The following is a 22,716-nucleotide window of genomic DNA, read 5'->3' as shown; positions in this document are numbered from 1 at the left end:
GGCATCCCCATGTGTTCCGTCCAGTTGACTGTAGCGGCAATGTGGCTGCTGTATTCCCTCTACATAAGACGAAGCCAAGATAGAATCTCCTACGTTGTTCATACCGGAGAAAACACCCAACAATATTGTGTTACCAACTTACCACTAGAACAGATAGCCCTAACTTGGGTAAAACCTCCTACATGTGCTTATCATACCTATATTATCTTGCATCTCATACCTAGATTATCCACATGCGCATTGCGTTCACAAAACTCCCAAATCATGAGCATTGCCACAAAATCCCTGCAACAGCACAACTTTATGTTTTTTCCGAATAAAAGTTGCATTCATCATTCTCAGAATTTATTTTAACAATACAAAAAGGATTTCCCTTGAGTACGGAACATTCTTCTCAAGAGCTCAAAAGAATTTCCTGATAACACACAAAAACGAAGGAATGTTGGGATATTAAAAGTTTCACAACTCATGAGCTTGTGAAGATATGTAGATAGGTACAGGTAAGAGGGTAATGGGGCTACAAAAGCATAGGCAACTGGAGGGCGAGACTGAGCACACGAGTGTTCCCTTTTCTGTGTAGCTCTTTCCAATATCCTGCGCTTACAGGGCATTCGCCAGGGGAGAGAGGTTACGGGTTAACATGTCTGCTCCCTATTAATCTCTCCCCCTTGAGTTCCATTGAGGGGACCACCACTAACAAACCATAGATTTACACTTCAGTCTGTAACTTCTTCCATACCAAAACAGTCTGTAAGTGTAGCCTTTCCTATCTCTTTCTTCGTCGTCCCACAGCTCAAAATCAGCACCACAAAGAACCCCAGCAATCTCACTAGTATGATGCTCCTTCTGTTCATTAGGTAGCCAGTGCAATATAAGCCTAGCCATTAAAGCAGGAAGTACCACAACCATCGACAAGTATCCAACAATTATGGGCCCAATCACAAGAAGTCGCGTCAAACTGATATTGACCAGGTGAACGCTAACTTAAGTTTATCTTGTAACCTTGATGACACAACTATGATTTCATCCCCATTGTTGTTGGTTGAACTTAGGTATTGCATGGAAGAAATCGAACAACCTATTAACTCTTGAAGCAACCCGTTTGGAGAAACAAGTTTCAAATGAAGTTGATGCTGTCAGTTTTACCTCAGATGTTTTGTTGTGTCACACCCATTTGGTAGAGAGACGGGGCCATAGAAGTATATCACCAGAAGCTTCATCAAATTTACTTTCCAATGCAAAAAACCTCGTATCATATGGAGTTGTGAGTCAAAATCTCTAGTCATTATCATGGAAGGTGTCCAGGCTGTCAAGGCTTCGCGAATTCCAGAGAAGCTCTTCTACAACTGCCAAAGTTGACCGCTTATTCCCCCAAGGAAGCCATGCAAAGATGCTTGCTTTTGAATTCTTTTCACACCTAGCTAAGGGGAGTTGTCCATGCTATAAAGCCCCATCTCACCCATCCATTTAGAAACTTTTTGTCAAACCATTCAGCTACAAGCTTATGCAGCAAGACTGCTACAGAGATCTTAGAGATCCTTGCTACCTTTTCTCTTGTGAGTTCATCCGAATTCGTGAGAAGGAGCCTCTGGTTCCCCCTAATTTGTACTCTACGGTTACGGTCATTTTGTGTGGGTTAGCCCCGGTTTATGGTTCTGCAATTGTTCGGATAGCGGGTTGAAGTTGTAGTACCTTCGGTCAGCCATTCCCAATATACGGGTTGCATCCAACCTTGGCGGGTATAAAGCTAGTTATCCCGGCTGCTTGCAGCTAGTTATCCTCCTCGATTCGATCCTACGACGGCAAGATCGGGCGACCCTCGGGCATGAACTCGTTCATCGGGTTTGTACGTATCAACCATGAAACATTCTTCTTGCACTTTTGTGAGTAGGATCCAGTACAAATGACAAGGCTCCAATGGTAAGGCCCGTTGTTAGAAGCGATGCCTCGAAACTAAACCATTCAGATGTTAGACCCCCTACAGATTAAGCATCAGTTAGTTCCATGAGTAACATCTCAAGTTTATTACAAGTAAAGGAAATTAGAGAACCTATATGCATGATTACTACTTACAGTTATATGCAATTAACCCCAACAGCAGCATGTAGAGACAATTTATGAGTGATACCCATGCGGTTCTTTTACCGGTAGGATCAGCAAAAGAGAGCATTCGGTACCTGAATCAACAAGTCAATCAATGTAAAGGCATGTAACATTTTGATCTAACTTCTACAGTAGGTAGATCTGGTAATAACCAGTTTGAATTAATAATGGGAAAAGTATATTTTTCGTCCCTCAATTATTTCGAAAGTATAGAGATGGTCCCTCAACTTCAAAACCAGCAAACTTTAGTCCCTCAACTTTTAAAACCGGATAAGTTTAGTCCCTCATACCGCTTTTGATTTTTTTGCTGATGTGGAGTGGTTTTTTGATTGAAACTACGTGGGACTTGCATGTCAGTGACTAAATAAATAAATAGCTTCAAACAAAATGCACGCAGCACATCAGGTTCGAAAGCAAGACCTTATTTTTAAAACAAAATGAACGTGCTAACCACTGCAACAAAGAAGCGTTGTATGAAAAAACAGGTAGGCATCGCTTTATATATATACGTTAGATATCAGACATGTCTCACGCCAACAACTAATCTAAAAGCGATTTCCATTTTCCTTTATTCCTAATTAAAACTGAAGAAAAATAGTTATGCCATGCTGTGTATTTTCCCTTGTTTTTTGCTTGTGCGTATGTTTACATTAGGCGTTACAAAAAAAAGACTTGTAGGTTGATTTGTGTGTATCTTTTTTTTACTAGGTGTTGCAGTTCAGATATATATCCGCTGTAAATGTGCGTTCCTACAAAGAATAGACTCCTATTAAACTTGCCTCTAAAGTTAACCACAAAAACTGCTTGGTTCGTTAGCTAGCTCATGTGCACCCAGCATGACGTCCCGAGTTCAGGTCCACTTTGCACATATTTCTTCCGTCACTGACAAGCAGGCCCACGTAGTTTGAGTTTAAAAAAACACTCCACGTCAGCAAAAACCAAGCAAATGTGGTATTAGGCACTAAACTTATCCGGTTTTAAAAATTAAGGGACTAAAGTTTGCTGGTTTTGAAGTTGAGGGATCATTTTTATACTTTTGAAATAATTGAGGGATGAAAAATATACTTATCCCATTAATAATTAATAATTCAAACTTGGAATTAAGTCTACCTACCCTCCAATAGGTAGATCGGATCACCCGGCAATAGATTGGGCAATGGTTCATGTTGTACGAAGGCAGGAAAGGGCTTTGTCTGTTCATCGATAACATTCTATGATCAAGCCTAATGAAGATAGTCATGGACCCTTGGCACAAAGTCCAATCCCAACCAAGAAGTTAGGTGAGCCATCTGAAGGACCTTTTTTTGCCGAACTATATGCAAAACACGGCGAGCAGTCGTGTGGTTGATGTGAAAACCAAATACAACCGAGGAGCCAGGTGAAGTATTTGTAGTTTTTTTTACGTTGCTCATAGATAGGATTGAACACCATACTAGATAGAATAGTACTATGTCCATGTGCGGGAACTGGGTTTGTATGCATGGTCATGTGAAATATATTTCTTCAACATTTAAACTCCATCCACTCCCCATGACCCCCCCCCCCCTTATCCTCTGGTCCTACTGTTTAATTAGCTTCTTCACACCTTCTGAAGCGTTGAATTCTACCTATCCTTCTCTCCTTTCTTCTTCTAGTCGCTTCACATGGTAGTTCAAGTTGAGACACCTTCTCATGATATATAATTTCCACATCTGATATACACTTTCCTCCTTTACCACTAAATCTATCCCCACTCACCTTTAGATCCATCTTTACTTCCCTCGTGTGACTCAAGCCTATCTACTACTTGCTTTCTCTAATCCCCTTCTTGAATCACGATATAAGTGGGGGGGGGGGGGGGGAGAAATAAAACAAGAATGGATGGTGAGGGAGCATGCCCATTAATTGAGTTAGCCACAAGACGTTGCACACCCTGCTCAACAGTCTGGGGTCTGCTCTTGGAGAAGTGCAACCTGAAGGAGTGAATCAGGGGATCAAGGGCCTCGAGAATGAGATTTGTTTTCACAAGGGGGATATTCATTTCAAGCCACTAAACATGGGAGGTATAGGGAAAGGAAGAGTAGCTTGAAATGGGTGATCTTTGATAAATTCCTTTCATATATGTTCATATTCTCCTGGGTAAACTAGTAGAGTCTTAAAAATAGTTTGCTAGCTTCTTGGAGTTTCTACGACCTTCCTCCAAGCTTCAGTATGTTCTTCTAAATCTGAATGACCCATAGCATTTGGGAACACGTAGGAGGGAGCTTGTGTATGACTGACATATGCTTGGACACCATCTCGGAACATCTGTATGTGTACACCATAGGTTTCACTGTCTCATTGGTAAACAATCTCCCTCATCCTTGGCCGGAAATACAAATTAGAAGAAAATCATCGCCTTTCTGTCTTTACAGAATATTGCACTGAAAATGTTGCAATAGCCATCTTGGCCTCGCAACTGCACTATCATGTGAAATCAAAACCCACTTTCAAACTGGACAGGAATCGTCCACCACGTGCTAGCAAATTGCGCCATCAACAGATAATCAACACGTCACACATGGTAATTGAGGCGCAGCGCGGCATCCCCACATGTCCCATCCAGTCGACTGTAGCGGCAATGTGGCTTTTGGACAAATTCCGTCCGCTCTACACAAGACGAAGTCAGGATAGAATCTGGACAAGACTTGCAAGATCAAGAGACACATACCGTAACCATATCGTTCATACGAGAAAAAACATCCAACAATAGTGTTACCACTAGAACAGGTGGCCCTAACTTGGGTAAAACCTTCTACGTGTGCATCCCATACCTACATTATCAACGTGCAGATTGCATTAAACAAAATTTCCAAATCATGAGCATTGCCGCGAAACCCCTGCGACAGATCAACTTTATGTTTTTTTCCAAATAAAAATTACGTTCATCATTCTCATATTTTTATTTTAGCAATACAAAGTGGATCTCCCTTGAGCAGGACATATTCTTGTGGAAGAGCGGAAAAGAATTTCCTGATAACAGAAAAAAAAGGAATGTTATGATAAGTAAGGCATTCATTACTCATGAGCTTGTGCAGATATGTACACAGGTACAGGTAAGAAGGGGAATTGGGCTACAGAAGCATAGTCAACTGGAGGGCGTGATTGAGCACGATAATGTTCCCGTTTCTGTCTAGCACTTTCTTCGTCGTCCCGCAGCTCAGCAACACAAAGAACCACAGCGATCTCAGTAGTCTCATTGGTTAGGCAGCCGATGCAATATAAGTCCAGCCATTAAAGCAGGAAGATACAAAAGGCTACCATGGAACATTCTTCTTGCACTCTTGTGAGTAGGGTCCAGTACAAATGATAAAACTCCAATGGTAAGGCCCGTCGTTAGAAGTGATGCTTCAAAACTGAACCATCCAGATGTTAGACCCCCTACAGATTAACCATATGTTAGTTCCATGAGTAACATCTCAAGTTTGACCAAGTTTATTTGTTACAAGTAGAAGCAAATGGAAATTATTAGAGAACCTATATGATTATTGGTACTTACAGTTATACCCAATATGCATGATTACATATCCCAAGTTTGACCAATTTTATTACAAGTAATGGAAATTAGAGAACAAATATGCATGATTACTACTTACACTTATATGCAAGTAACCCCAACGGCAACATGTAGAGGCAATTCCTGAGTAATACCCATGCAGTTATTTTACCACTAGGATCAGCAAAAGAGAGCATTCGGTACCTGAATCAACAAGTCAATCAATGTAAAAGCCTGTAACATTTTGACGACACTAGGTAGATCTGGTAATAACCAGTTGGAATTAATAATTGAGTTACCCTCCAGCAACGTAGTCGTCACGGCATAAGTACGCAAGGGCCATGAAATGTGATAACTGCCAAAAGTACAAAGCAGTAGGCAGAATCATAGAGTTGAGTGACACTTCTGATGCTGCTACTGCCCACTTGTATCATGATAAAAATAAGGACCAGATGCCATGTGAACATATTGCACAGCTCCATTCAATAAATAAACAGGGGTGCTATAATATACAGAATATATGCCCATGATGCCTATAAGCAACCCCCTTTTTTATTTGCTTGCTTAACATGTCAGTGTATGACCTGAAACAGCCTCCAAGGCAGCGGTATCATCAGTTTGGTGCTTTATGTTAGCAGCCATGGATTTGAGAGTAGTTCATAACTTCAATTTGTTTGTTTAAGCTGGTAGGTCCAGATGTATCTACGATATATATGTTGCTTTTATTCGGACGGGTCTGATATGGCCTTGGGTGCACAAGCCAGCAGGAAATAGGCTTACCGGTGAAGGCATTGGATAGCTTATGCTAGAGATGGGAAAGGTATGAAAAGGAGTAATTCAAGTAGTAATTGTCCTTGTTGGATACAGTTGGGTCCATTACAAAAAGTGTAGTTAAATTAAGAAGAGCCTAGCTGAGTATAAACCATAGTAAAAAAGAGGCAGGCCTAGGCACTAGGCAATAGCATAATTGTGCTTAAGCATGTGCTTTGGTCAAAAAAGCGCAAGGCGGTGGCAAAATTCACAATTAGGAAGGACTTGCTCCAATATTCGACATATAAAATACCCCCCTTCAACCTGCAGCTAGACAATCCAGACATGTGTCATCAGCACTAACATTCCCTAGAAGTGGCGGAATGGCCCCAACAACTGCTCCCACCCATGTATTGACATGGTGTATTTGCTTCAGTGGAGTGTATACAAATGCATACAGGATGAGATTGGATGCTGCAAGCCCAGCAGCTAAGTAATTAGCCTGCAAGACATTGCCAAAATTTCACGATGTTTAGTTCCAATAACAGCATAATACCAACTACAGTGACCGTACACAATTGAAACAAAGTGTAGAGAAAGTACAGACAAACGGCAAAGAGTCGAACCTTGCAAGCCAATAATGTTGTTCCTGCAGCTCCAACACTTGTAGCCCACATGGCAGCATGCACAGGACTAATACGCCCTGATGGTAGGGGCCGTCGCATTGTCCTTTTCATTTTAGCATCATTCTTTACGTCGAACACCTGAAAAGGATGTCGATGCACCATGTTCATCGTCTCTAAGCGTGATAACCAGGTTGTATAATGATATCTATAAGTCCCAATAGATGTAAATATGTAGGAAAATCAGAATAACTTCTCAAAAACTTGTAGTGAAGTATGAGATTGCGCGACGATGAACACAAGGATTTCAAGAATGTGAACACAATGAATATTGGTTTGGTTAACCATCCTGCCAATGGAAAAGGCTACCACAAAAAACAAGCCCATACCTGGTTGAGAGTGTTGGCAGATGCTGCAACCATCATGGTACCAGTGCATGTGTAGCAAAGTCCAGCAATGTCTACAATGCTGCCACTCCCGAGCACATATCCAGCCCCCGATGTTGCCACAACAAGTGCACTAGATACCATAAAGAAGGGAACATAAAATAAAATAAATTAAAATAAATGCAATAAGAGAACAAATAATTCGCCATTTACAAGGAGTTCCAAGATGCAAGACACAGACCATGGCAAACTCATATATATTACCATATGCGGACAGATTGCAAGAAGTTGAGTGCCATTACAATTTATGAAATCTGATGAATGGCAAAAACTAATGATACTAAACACCTTTTGACAAAAACAAACAGGACGTAGTTAAATGCTAGTTCACTTTTACCACTATGAAGGTCATCTTAGATTTTCAGGGCACACTAAACCACTAATCGACCACTATGCGTACATTGTCAAGGTGAACCAACCAGGCCAGTAATGATTTGGCAGCGGCCACAATCTGCTATCTAGGATCTCCATCGCGCACAAAAGTTTTGGCCAAGCTCTAACATTTCAGGACATGGGTCCAAAAAGCACAACAAAAATGGATGGTGAAGCAAGAAACAAGAACAAGAAGAGGAGAGGTCATGTGTCAAACAAACCCAGTCTGCAATACACTTACAATTCCATTTCTACATCATATAATTCCCAAATCACCGAGCAAGTAAAAAAATTCATTTCTTCAGAATTTAGCCACAAGAACTGAAGAGCATATTTTCTTTACTTGATTATGAAAAACATCAAATGTGAAAGGAAACGGGAGCAAATCGCGCACCTGAGGCGGGCTTTGGAGAACTCCCAGTAGCACCGCCCTTAGTGCCGCGGCACATCGGAGGCAGAGGCGGCAGTGCACCTGAGGCGGGCTTTGGAGAGCTCCCAGTAGCACAGCCAGTAATGCCGCAGCACGTTGGAGGCAGAGGCGGCACTGGTGTGGCCTCTCCACATGGAGGCAGGGGCGACGGCGAACGACGAGGAGGCCAGAATGATCGGGTGGCTGCTTTGGCCCAAAGAGCTTCTCCTTTTTTTTTCTTTTTCGGAATGAATGAACTAAACTTTTAGAGAGCTCCAAGGCACTAATTATACAACCCCAGGGCACTCATTATACAAACCCAGAGCTACTAATTATACAACCCCAGGGCACTCATTATACAAACCCTAGGGCTCTAATTGCCATCTCTGGTTTGATTAGGTGTGCAAGTATACAGATCATGTGTGCTGCCTAGGCCTAACTACTTACCTAATTATTACTCCCTCCGTTCCTACATATAAAGTCTTCTTAGAGAATCCCTATAGAGTCTCCAAATATAAGTCTTTTTAGAGACTCCATGGGAAGTCTCTAAAAAGACTTATATTTAGGAACAGAGAGAGTAAAATACAGCTCAAGAACACATCATTGGAATACAGATGGGATGTGCCCCCTGGTTGCCTAATTAGACAGATCAAGAACACATGACCAAAAGTACAATAGGAAATTATACTAGCACTCATCTACTTGCGTCAACCCTGTAACAGACAGGAATGGATCAAGAAGACATATTTCTTGACTTGACTTGCATGCACCGGCCGGCGGGTGTAGAAGGTATCCACCCTAGTTCACCGAGTTGTTCACCGAGTTGCCTTCACTAGTTAAGCGTCAACCCTACCACTGGAGTCGTTCACCGAGTTGCCTTCAGTTTATGGTGCACCGGCCAGCCGGTAGCATACATGCTCATGATTAATTGTTCAAAATCACTAGCTAAGGGTTACTCTTTGCAAATGTGACTTCCCACCTCCTCTGGTGTTGTGCCACTTGTCACTTACACATGATATAGATTTGAATTTAGATTTCAGCCCATATTGCATCTCATCTCGTTTTACTTCGATTTTCGACAACCAACACACACACACACACACACACACACACACACACAGACAATGTTCCACTAGTAGTTATCCCCCAATAGTCTTCTACTCTACAGGATATGTAAAAAGATGTGAAATAGTAACACATAGTGTATATTACAGTGAACTGTACGTGCTGCAACCACACCACACCATAGCTAACACTGGCGGCCAGCACCACACAAGAACAGAAAAGAAAAGAAAACAGAGTAACTTCACACTGAAGATCTCCCTTGAAGAGGGCAACTATACCGATTGCATTGATCATTTGTAGACGTATGAGCAACCCTGCAAGGAATCAACACATTCACAAGCTCAAATAAGACGAACATACGAAAATTTCAATCTTTTACCCTAACAAACCAACAGAAATCAAGATGCAAAAATTGGTTCCGGAAACGTACATACTATCCGTATCGCTGTTCAGTATTTGTGCTTTGGTGAAACCACATATTTCCAGGAGTTTGGCTCCCATAGTTTATGCCCTGACAATGGAAACCAATGTCAGGGTCTCTATGAAAAAATAACTGCACCCAAGCCAAAACAACATAACTATCCAAATACATGGTAGAAGACCAGCATGTGGGCAACGAAGCCGAAGTAGTTAGCACCATTGAAAGTCACTGCCTCACCGGGCAACAAGGGGCGGAAACCTAGACGAACAACAAAGACAATGTATCTGTTTTTCTTTTTCTCTTTTTGGTGGAGGAGACGCTAGGTTAAGCCATCAAGCAAAACAATGGCCGGCCACAAGACGGAAGTACCGATGACAGCTGGACCCAGATCCCTAACATAGAAACTCTTAACATATTTTGACACCCAAGACAAGGAGTACTAATAGGAGAAATACTTTAGCATACTTGTACAAACTATCTGTCCGCAACAGAAAAATTCAAACAATGCATGAAAGAGTACAGACCAAATAAATCACAATAATCATGAAGCAATTAACCTATCCTTAGGCATTACTGGTCATTTTTAGATGTACATTCCAGTTTATCAGGATACCAGCCATGAGGGTTGACAACTAGAATTAAGGGCTTGACTTAACCAAGATGAGATCAAGGGTGGCTATTCAACTAATAGCTGTTTAAGCTTTCACATGTAACGTTGCCATTTAGTGTGCTGATAACTGTGTGATTAAATAACTACACAGGTATATTTTGAATTGTCCAGTGCGTCAATAAAATACTCCTATAATACCTGTCAGAAGTAGTAAAAATAACCTTCACATGTAATGTTGTTGCTGGCTCCTCCGCAACTGCAGCTCAGCTGCGAGCTGAGAGCACTTCCTTCTTGTTTCCTCTAGTTCATGCTCCAGGTCACCAATCTACAAAGATTCATCAGATCTTATCAGGTGGCACGATATGATCTCCTTCCCTAACTAATTGCTTCAAATGTTATGGCATACCGTCTCCTTCAACTGTGTACCTCATTGCCGAAGATCTTTACGTCTGTAAAGGATGTTTTCAAGTTCAGCTTGCAAAGAACAAAGTGGTAATGTGGATTTCAGGCAATAACACAGCACTAACTAGTCCTATTGGTTGAAAAATGGCAACCCACGTGTTAAGAACAAGGCAAGTGTTAAAAGTGAGAACAGATATATATAGCCTTCACACAAAATTCAACATATGAGTAGGTGGTTCTCTCTCAGAAAATGAGTAGTGAAAGTGTAGGCACATTCTGATGGCTCTCTCTCTAATGGAGATGGAAGTGGAGGGGTATATATAGCCTCCACGCAAAATCCAACCGTTACACACATTTGACCCAACTCGGCCAGACCGAATAAAAGAACTCGGTGAGACCGATTTAGTTCAAAATGTGAACGTTAGAAATCTCGGTGGGACCAACATGATCAACTCAGTGAGACCGATGTGCTAGGGCTTAGGGAAAACATCAACTCGGTGGCACCGATTGCATCAACTCAGTTAGGCCGAAGTGAGGAAATGAGTCAACAGAAAAAATGTCAAGCAAACTCGGTGGGACCGATTGCACATTTTGGTGAGACCGAAATAATTACAGCATACAATAGAGAGTTTGCAAGGCCATCTCGGTGAAACCAAGATCCATATTGGTGAGACCAAATTTTCTAGGGTTTCTGGCAGTGGCTATGTCAACTGAACTCGGTGGCGCCGGATAGATCAAATCGGTGGGGCCGAGTTTGACTTTGGATTTTGGACAAATGTGGAAATGACAAAGTGGCTAAGGGTTTTTGGAGCAATATCACTAAGCACTTGAGCAAGTAGACCATTAAGCAACACTTCATCCCCTTTTAATACTATTGGCTTTCCTATGGACTCATTGTGATCTGATCACTAAAATAAAAATGAAGAGTCTTGAGCTTTTGCCAATCTTTGTCCTTAGCATTTTGAGGGTCCACATTCAACTTTATGAAATAATTAACTTGAATTGATATTGGTTAAATGAGCTATATGTTGTTATGAATTACCAAAACCATCTGGGGATTAGTTGGACTTTCAAATAGTGTGCAACATAGTTTCTTCAAACCCTTGGGCGTTCTAGGATTCTCATTTCTTTTGTCTATCCAAGAGCACGATGATGGATTGAGTTCCTTCATTGCATATTCATGGTAGGTTGGTCGACATGTTGCTGAAGCTGGTGATGTGCTTCTTAGTCTCACTCTCATCTCGAGACTGCTAGTAATCTCAATGTTCATTTCTTTACATAGGTCGATAACATTCATGAGGAAATTGTTCCTGATTGGTGACCTAAAAGGGGAAAAAAAATAGTATGGCCGTCTTTTGATATAGATACTCCTTGTCTTGTGGAATAGCTCAATAATATGAAAACATCACTCAATTCTTCTAGGAGCTGTTTGGTTGTCTAGATGCTTTTCATGTTCAGAACCCCCCCCCCCCCCTCATTAACTTCCCTTCCCCCCTCACCAAGCTTCTCCATAGTTGAAAAGAGCATAAACAGAGATAAAAAATGGAGAGATATTGTACCTGTGCAATTTTAATTGATTTTCATGCAACTACATCATGGCACAAGCCAACATTGGTAGCACTATGTGCAACAAAACACAGAAAATGTGCAAATATATAAGAGAGAGCATATGAGCGGCTTTTTGGCTCCTAGGTGCATATGCACCCATTTTTGAAATACACATTTCAAAAAGTTGAAAATTTCGGAACAAAAATCAAACGTGTATATTCAGACATTTTATGTGCATTCACAAGGTTTCGGTGAAAAACGACGTTTTTTGTGGCTTGTGCAAAAAAGATAAAGAAATGCCTCGTGAATAGTTAGAATGAAGCATCAGAAATTGTCTTTTTTACACAAGCCACAAAAAACGTCCCTAGATAAAGAAAAACCTTGTGCACACACATAAAATGTCCGGATATACACGCGGGATTTTTGTTCCGAATTTTTCAACTTTTCAAAATGTGTATTTCGACAACGGGTGCATATGCACCTAGGAGCCAAAGGAAATTACTGATATAGAGAGTCTTATTTCAGACATAATGCAGAAGAACAGATGTTCATGTGACAAAAAAATATATGTTGTAGGTACTATGAAGACATAACTACCAACTAGATAAGAATCTGGTCTGTCTTTTTCCGTTGATCTTTCCACAAAGTAGTATATGTGACATTGTAGCTGAGAATTATGTGCACAAATCTACATCCCCCATAACCTGCAAAACCCGCACATGATGCAAAAAAGAAGCCTAGGAAAAAATGAACCAACTCTGGGTGGTATCTGTGCAACTTAACCAGTACATGTGTGCAACTGATAACACTCCCATATCCATCTACTTGTGGGTTTGAATTTCAATAGTTGTAGATGCCAACTCTTATAATTTCGAATTCATTTTGGTTTAGCTAAAAAAATGCGGTAATTCGTTGTGGAGGCCAGGCATGAACAATTCCATATGAGCAACATCGTGCCCACATGTCAAATTCCGTCTTGTCGAACTTAACCAAGTAAACCAACCATGCATGAATAAATTTACTATAAGAACATATGTTACTGAATGAAATTCACTTTGCACATCTTCAGTAAATAAATGTGTTGCTCCGTTTCAGGTTTACAACTGTACATGCAAAAATAAAGCTGGAATATTTGGGATGTCACGAATCTGAAGGCGAACGGAGTGGCTAGATGACAGGAGTAGCTGAGCTCAGGCTCAGAAACGAACTTTTGATTTTAAAATACATATTTGTCTTTTAGTGCATGTCAAGTATGAAAATATATTATTGTGAAATTTCACATGTACATAGTAAAAATCTATACTGTATGCACAATTATTTTTGGTATTGTTAGCCACATGAAAAATAAGTTATTGAGAAAAAAAATATGGGCTACCTGGAGCCCATCCAATAAAAGGCATTAGCCATTGGGAGTGCCATAATATCACCTTTTTGGGAATGAAAAAGATTGTATTAATCAAGGAGGATTACTAAAATCTAGTTGGCAAAGGGTGCCAATCTCAACTGGTCCATGGCACAGCCAAACTGTCGTTTTAGGAGTAGAACTTCCCATTTGAGCTAGGGTGTGGCTAACAACGTTTTGAACCTTTTAAAGATACACGATGAACATTTTGAAAATACACAATGAACATTTCATTAAACGTGATGAACATTTGTTACATGCACAATGAATCATTTTTCAACGCAGGATGATAATTTTTCAATACACACCAAACACCCTTCGTAATATGCGATGAATATTTTCTCAAAAATGGTGAATGCTTTTGAAACACACGGTGAACATTTTTTGAAAACTGAGCAAAACATGGAAATAATCTATATTTATATAAATATAAAAAATAATACAAATAAAATAGTTTATTTATTAGGAAAAGAAAAGAAAGCACAACAGAAAACTAGCAAATACAGGTAAAAAAGTAAACAAGAAAGAAACCAGCAAACTTGCAGTCCGCGCTTGGAGTGATCAATCACACGGGAAAGAAAAATAGATAGATTAGGGCGCCCAGATCGAAACGCCTGTTGGCGAGCATACGTTGTAACTTGTCATAAGCGAGATATAGCATCCTCGCTATGTTGCTACATCTGATACATAATATGCACCGTGGTAGGCAAAATATAGCATCTGCATTGTATTGCTAGATGCTATACATATTACCCGCCTATAGCGCGGTACATGTAGCAATCTAATCACCTACACGGTGGGTGGGGGAGGGAGTGGGTGTACCGGGTTGTGCCCAGTTGACTGCCAGTTTTTAAATATAAGTTTCTGACAATGGTTTCTTGATTTTTCATCGAATTTTTGGGGAACTTTTTGTCTGGTTTTAATTAGTTTTTCTTTTTTTTTCTTTCTGTTAGTTTTATTTCAGTTTTATTTTCCCATTGATTATCCACTTCCATCTTTAAAGAGATAATTATTTTTCTATAAACACACAAAGGTTTTTAATATAAGTGTGTGCTTTTTAACATGATATGGGAATTAAATAAAATGTGAAAATGTTTAAAATAACACTAACATTTTTTGAAAAGCGTGAACAGTTCTAAAAATAAAAGGTCATTTTTTAACAGCATGAACATTTATAGATATTAATAGAATATATTATTACATATGTGGCCAATTTTTAGTTACATGAATATATAAAATGTGTGAACAGATTTTGAGATTAATGAATATTATTTTATTGTTTGGACAGTTTTTTAATTACATGAACATTTTTATATATGTGTGAACACTTCTTATAGTTACATGAACATTTTTAAGAACTTGTGATTTTTATAGTTAAATGAACTTTGTTATAAAATACAAACAGTTTTATAATTAAAACTACATAATTTTGGTAAAACAAATCATGAAATGTTTTTGGTGCATTTTTGAGCCAAACAAAAAATTTACTCACTTTCTTATTAATTTGATTATAACATTTTTTAATGAACTAGGAAAAATATATATTATATAGTTGGTAACAAAGATTGCAACCCATTTTTTGTAGCACAGTGAACTACCAACGGCATGGTTGCCCCAAGTGAGTTGTGCATTGCCAGTGCTCCCAATAAGCACCACATAAAAGTGCCCCAAGGCTATAGCCCTTTCCACCTTTGACCTTAACCTGCTCATGTGTAAACCCATTCTACTATATTCGGCAAATACCTCGTCAAGAAATTGTACTTAGCCCAAGTCTGCCCTACATTGGTTAGCCACAATTTTGGTAAAGCTTTTTGTCCATGATTTTGCCAATATTGGCAAGCAAAATGAAATAGAGTTGCCATAGAGGCACTAGGAAGCCAAAGTATTTGCAACTCTCCAAACAAACACAAAAGTTCTGGTCATGCCCCAAAAATTGGTTGGATAGGTATTGGCCACCATTGAAATAGATGTGCACGGAAATGACCAAGGTTGCCTATCTTCATCAACTTGATTATAACTAAGTAATATTACGCTAAAAGTAGGCTAGAAAATTTGTTAGCGCATATAGTTTTAGTCAAAAAAGAGTATTTGTAAGTCGATTTAATAACTTAAAACAAAAGGTTAGAAAATAGAAATTACACTTGTGCATAATGTGAGTTGCCTAAAAATTTATACAACTCAGCTATATTGGTATGCAAAACTTTGATCTACCAAACCCAATGAAAAATAAGTATAAATCTATAGTGTATGCACAATTATTTTTGGTATTGTTAGCCACATGAAAAGTAAGTTATTGAGAAAACAATTATGGGCTACCTGGAGCCCATCCAATAAAAGGCATTAGGCCCTGTTTGGTTCATAAGTCGTAAGACTTTTTCCAGTCCCAACTAAAAAGTCCCTAGCCCAAAAAAGTCCCTCCCTGTTTGTTTTCAGGGACTAAAAAGTCCCTAGTCCCTCCCTAGAGGTTCTTAAATGACCATGTTACCCCCTAGTATACAAAAAATAACAACCAAACAACACCATGGGGCGGTGGGGCAATGGGTGCGGGGAGGGGCATTGTTGGAAAAGTTCCAAAAATTCCCAAAAAAGACTCTCCTTGAGAGTCTTCTTTATTTAATTCCAAAAAGCAACTTTTAGTCTCTAGTAGTCCCTCCTGTTTGATTAAAAAGTCTCTAAGAGGGACTTTTTCTAGTCCCTATACCAAAAAGTCTCTGGAAACAAACACCCCCTTAGTCATTGGGAGTGCCATAATATTTTTTTTTGTGAATGAAAAGATTGTATTAATCAAGGAGGATTACTACAATCTAGTTAGCAAAGTGTGCCAATCTCAACTAGTCCATGGCGCAGCGAAACTGCCTTTTTAGGTGTAGAACGTCCCATTTGGGCTAGGGTGTGGCTAACAACGTTTTCACTTCTAAGTGCATGAGAGATCACATGCTCACGCGCCCCAGCGCTAGAAGCCGTTTGCCTCACCTACTTGTGCTGCAACGGATGATCTGTTTTCCTCTTCTTCCTTCAGCATGTTTGCTATAACGAGGCTATCACTCTTTATGATGAACAACAAGTTACTCCACTCTAATGCAAGGTCAATCTCTTCCATGCATGCATGCATCTCGGCTTCAAGTGCACTTGAGCATGATGTCAAGAAATGACATGATGCAAAGATGACCTTGCCGCTGTTATCTCTGAGAATCATCCCCGGTCCTCCTGTTCCATCCTCCTCGCGCCAAGATCCATCTAAACTTAGTTTGGCCTAGCCATGGGAGGCTCGGACAAACTCTATCTTGAAATCATGCCTTCACACTGATCACTTGAACCCATCACAACTATTAAGAGAGAGGCGATAATGAGGAGATGCCCGTCGTCATCTGTTTCTTCTCAGCTCATTGTATTTGTATTCTCTTAATGCTTCATTTTGAGTCAATAAAATCCAATATTTATTGAAAAACAATGTGGTCAACAAAGGAATTTGCTCTTTTTGGGAATTACATCTATTTGTACAGTACTAATTTGTTCTGGAGCTTATGCATGAACATTTCAATACAACAAGTATCATGCATGCATGTCAAATCTCATTATATGGAACTTATTGTCTAAACGATACAAACGACCAACCATGCATGAACCAAATATACATCCAAACACATGGGGGGATCAAATCCCATTTAATATCTTCCCTAAAAAAATCTCTCAATTAAAATCTCCCAATGCACATAATTTAATGACCATAACTGTACGTGTATATATTGTTCCCTGTGGTAACTCACACATCCAAATAGCTAGCGTTATTTCTGGCAGAGTTGCACAATGAGAGAGAGAGAGAGAGAGAGAGAGAGAGTACAGATGGGAATGGGAGAAATCAGAAAGTAGACACGCTCTTGCATACTTCGTGAGTGCTCGTTCAAGGTTTTCGCTAGACAGCCGTTACTTCGACTAGCAGGTGTTGAACTAGTGGATGCCATAGGCTCACTAGTAGAAAAAGGGCCAATGTGAGACACATTAGTCCCGGTTTGTAACAGAACCGGCACTAATGTGTCCATTAGTGCCGGTTTCAACGGCTAGCCGGGAGGAGCTCTTTAGTACCGGTTCGTGGCAAACCTTTAGCACCGGTTCGTGCCACGAACCGGTACTAATGAGAGTGGTGGCAGGATGTTGTCAGAATGGGGCCCTTCCAGCACCTTTAGTACCGGTTCGTGGCACGAACCGGTACTAAAGGTCGTCCTATATAAATCCTTCGTCCACCCGCACTCTGTTCTTCCCCCTTTCCCCTCTCCCTCTCCTCTGTTCTTCCCTTCTTCCTCTCGAGTTCATCACAAAATTTGCCCCAAATTTGTCAAGATTTGCAGGCCCTCATCCATTCAAATGATCACAAAGATTAGCAACTTTGTCCTTTCATCTCTCATTGCTAGATTAGCTCTTGCATTGGTTTATATAGTGACTGATTGTGGGTTTTAGTAATTTGGGAGGAATTATATGTGGTAGTATTTGATTTATATGCAATATGAGGTCAAAATAACACTTAGTTTGCATATGTAGGTGTGATTTACTTAGTGCCTTCTAAATCTCCGTCGTAACCACTGTCGATCGCCCGCACCGTCCCGTCGCCGGCACCACCTTGTGGTGAGCCTCTTGTTCATGAAATTTTATATAAAAAAATAATGTTTGTGTGATTTGGATATATAGTTACTCGTATAATAATTATCTTACCCGTACGTTGTTTGTTATACATAGTGCCATGGTTTTGATATCCGTCCCCGTCGGCCCTCGTCCTTGTTATGATTCGGATGTGGTATATTCTCTTTTGAAACTATTTGTTGCATTTCGTGTTTATGACAAATTATGCCCATCAAGTTGACATAGATATTTTTATCTAGGAGGTATGTGAACCGGAAATTCCAACCGACCCTATTGTCGAGAGGTTAAATTTAGTTGAAAGAGAAAACGAGTACTTGAAAGAAAAATTGAAAAGAATTGAGGGGGAGAAGATGGAATTGGAGTTGCATGTTGCCGATGTCGTCGATGATCACAAGATTAAGATGGAGAAAATGCGCTTGAAGATTAGAAAGATTAGAAAATATGCCATCGATAGTGAGGCTTGGTATCATTATGTTGTTGGATCAATTGTTACCTTAGTTGCGAACTTGATCGCATTTGTTGTTGCATTTAAATGCTTTAGCTAGAGAGTTATTTGTTTGTTGCATTTAAGTGTTGTATGAACTTTATGTATGAACTTGTATTAATTTGGTCTATTCGGTGTTGTGTAATGAAGATGAGCCGGCAATGGATGTACGATGACCGATGCTCTCCCCAGTTCGTTGAGGGCGTGCATACTTTTCTGCTTGCGGCTGAGGCAAACAAGCGGGCGGATGGTTTTATGCCTTGTCCATGTGCTGGCTGTAAGAATGGTCGCAATTACTCTACGTCAAGAACCATTCACGTCCACCTGTTTGAGTCCGGTTTCATGCCCCACTATAATGTTTGGACCAAGCACGGAGAAAGAGGGGTTATGATGGAAGACAATGAAGAAGAAGAGGATGACGACAGCTATCCTGGCCATGGGTTCCCTGAATACGATGATACAACAATCGGGGAAGAAGCTGAGCCGGTAATGCGGGAAGAAGCTGAGCCGGCAATGCGGGAAGAAGCTGAAGAAGAGGCATCAGATGAGCTCGTTGATGACCTAGGTCGGGCCATTGCCGATGCAAAGAGAAACTGCGCAAGTGATTTGGAGAAGAAGAAGTTGCAGCGCATGTTAGAGGATCACAAAAAATTGTTGTACCCGAATTGCGTAGGTGACAAGAAAAAGCTGGGCACCACACTGGAATTGCTGCAATGGAAGGCAGAGAATGGTGTATCTGACAAGGGATTTGGAAAGTTGCTGGTAATGATAAAGGATATGCTTCCAAAGGACAACGAATTGCCCGAGAGTATGTACGAAGCAAAGAAGGCTGTCTGCCCTCTAGGGTTAGAGGTGCAGAATATACATGCATGCCCTAATGATTGCATCCTCTACCGCGGTGAGTACGAGGATTTGAACGCTTGCCCGGTATGTGGTGCATGGCGCTATAAGATCAGCCGCGATGAGCATGGTGATGTCGAGGGCGAGCGCCCCAGGAAGAAGATTCCTGCCAAGGTGATGTGGTATTCTCCTATAATACCACGGTTGAAACGTTTGCTCCAAAACAAAGAGCATGCCAAGGCAATGCGATGGCACAGAGAAGACCGTAAGAAAGACGGAAAGTTGAGAGTACCAGCTGACAGGTCGCAGTGGAGAAAAATCGAAAAAAAGTACGGGAAAGAGTTTGCAGATGACGCAAGGAGCGTATGGTTTGGTCTAAGCGCAGATGGCATTAATCCTTTTGGGGAGCAGAGCAGCAACCATAGCACCTGGCCTGTGACTCTATGTTTGTATAACCTTCCTCCTTGGTTGTGCATGAGGCGGAAGTTCATTGTGATGCCAGTGCTCATCCAAGGCCCTAAGCAACCCGACAACGACATTGATGTGTACCTAAGGCCATTAGTTGAAGAACTCTTACAACTATGGAATGGAACAGGTGTACGTGCGTGGGATGAGCACATGGGGGAAGAATTTGACCTAAAGGCGTTGCTGTTCGTGACCATCAATGATTGGCCTGCTCTCAGTAACCTTTCAGGACAGACAAACAAGGGATACCGCGGATGCACGCACTGTTTGGATGATACCGACAATATATATTTGAATAGTTGTAAGAAGAATGTGTACCTGGGACATCGTCGATTTTTTCCGAGCAAGCATCCCGTAAGAAAGAAAGGCAAGCATTTCAAAGGTGAGGCGGATCACCGGACGAAGTCTCGCCACCGTACTGGTGCTGATGTACATGATATGGTCAAGGTTTTGAAGGTGATATTTGGAAAGGGTCCTGGCGGACAACCTGTTCCAAAGGACGCTGACGGACGCGCACCCATGTGGAAGAAGAAATCTATATTTTGGGACCTGCCATATTGAAAAGACCTAGAGGTCCGCTCCGCAATCGACGTGATGCACGTGACGAAGAATCTTTGCGTGACCCTGCTTGGCTTCTTGGGCGTGTATGGGAAGACAAAAGATACACCTGAGGCACGGGAGGACCAGCAACGTATGCACGGAGAAGACGGCATACATCAGGGTCATGCAAGCTACGCTCTTACCAAAGAAGAGAAGGAAATCTTCTTTGAATGCATGCTCAGTATTAAGGTACCGTCTGGCTTCTCGTCGAATATAAAGGGAATAATAAACATGGCAGAGAAAAAGTTCCAGAACCTGAAGTCTCATGACTGCCACGTGATTATGACACAACTGCTTCCGGTTGCATTGAGGGGGCTTCTACCGGAAAACGTTCGATTACCATTGTGAAGCTATGTGCATTTCTCAATGCAATCTCTCGGAAGGTAATCGATCCAGAAATCAATACCAAGGTTACAGAATGATTTGGTGCAATGTCTTAACAGTTTCGAGTTGGTGTTCCCACCATTCTTCTTCAACATCATGACGCACGTCCTAGTTCACCTATGCGAAGAGATTAACGTTTTGGGCCCTGTATTTCTACACAATATGTTCCCCTTTGAGAGGTTCATGGGAGTCTTAAAGAAATATGTTCATAACCGTGCTAGGCCAGAAGGAATCATCTCCAAGGGCCATCAAAATGAGGAGGTCATTGAGTTTTGTATTGACTTTATTCCTGACCTTAAGCCGATTGGTGTTCCTGAATCGCGGCATAAGGGTAGACTGGATGGAAAAGGCACGCTAGGAGGGGAACAAATAATATGTATGGACGGACATTCTCTCACTGAAGCACACTACACAGTTCTACAGAATTCCGCCTTGGTGGCTCCGTATATGGATGAACACAAGAATTTGCTACGCTCCAAACACCCGGAGCGGTCTGATGACTGGATTACACGTGAACAAACCAGGAGTTTCGCCAGCTGGTTGCAGACACGTACCATGCATGACACCTCTATTGAAGATGACATGTACTTGCTGTCCCAGTTACCATCTTCGAATATAATGACTTTCAAAGGGTACAAGATAAATGGTAATACATTTTACACGATCGCCCAAGATAAGAAGAGCACCAACTAAAACTGTGGTGTCCGCTTTGATGCAGAAACCAAGACGGGAAAGGAAACATATTATGGTTATATACAGGACATATGGGAATTTGACTATCGACCTGGTTTAAAGGTCCCTTTGTTTTGGTGCAAATGGGTCAATATGACACGAGGCGGGGTAACGGAAGACCCGCAGTACGGAATGACAACAGTGGATCTCAACAATCTTGCGTATGCAGACGAACCATTCGTCCTAGCCAATGATGTGGCACAGGTTTTCTATGTGAAGGACATGTCTACCCAGCCAAGAAAAAGAAAAGATAAGGAAGCGAATGCATCATATGATGAGCCAAAGAGGCACATAGTTCTTTCTGGGAAGAGAAACATCGTTGGAGTGGATGACAAGACAGACAAGTCAGAATATTATGAAAAGTTTGATGAAATTGCTCCATTCACAGTGAATATTGACCCGAGCATCCCGTTAAATGATGAAGATTTTCCATGGTTACGGCGCAAAGGGACACACGCGAAGAAAAGTTTCACACCCAAAGATCTGGGATGTGATCGGCTTCACTAGCTATCATCACTTTCTTCTGTGTTTCGCACCGAGAGGGGAATCTCTGTAATAGTTAGGGTAGTTATGTGTTTTGGCATTTGAAACGCGAAGAAATTTTATGTGCAAACAAATTCACACTAATTTCAAATAATTCAAAATTTAAACTATTCAAATTTGAAAACTACGGGCACTAACAGAAAGTTTGTAATTTTTTGTACCTAAAGAGGCTGTGTCAGCCTCCGGTCAGGCTATGGCCCCACCATCACCATTTAGTGTCGGTTCGTACCACGAACCGGTACTAATGAGGTTGTGTCAGTTAAGGCTGGGGCCCCACGAGCACCTTTAGTACCGGTTCATGGATGAACCAGACGTAAGCTGTTTTTTAGTCCCACCTCGCGAAGTGAGAGGGACTAGGAGCGGTTTAT

At 41.0% G+C, this 22,716-nt stretch overlaps 2 pseudogenes; both read right to left on the bottom strand.

Annotated features, from left to right (window-relative positions):
• Nucleotides 1-459: 459 nt before the first annotated feature.
• On the bottom strand, nucleotides 460-4,379 carry LOC123076470 (protoheme IX farnesyltransferase, mitochondrial-like; annotated as a pseudogene).
• A 760-nt stretch (nucleotides 4,380-5,139) lies between these two features.
• LOC123076460 (protoheme IX farnesyltransferase, mitochondrial-like) lies at nucleotides 5,140-8,372 on the bottom strand (annotated as a pseudogene).
• Nucleotides 8,373-22,716: the final 14,344 nt, after the last annotated feature.

The sequence above is a fragment of the Triticum aestivum genome, chromosome 1B (genome assembly GCF_018294505.1).
Source record: "Triticum aestivum cultivar Chinese Spring chromosome 1B, IWGSC CS RefSeq v2.1, whole genome shotgun sequence".
NCBI lineage: Eukaryota > Viridiplantae > Streptophyta > Magnoliopsida > Poales > Poaceae > Triticum > Triticum aestivum.
The sequence above is the reverse complement of the archived record's forward strand: the minus strand, read 5'-3'. Positions and strand labels throughout refer to the sequence as shown.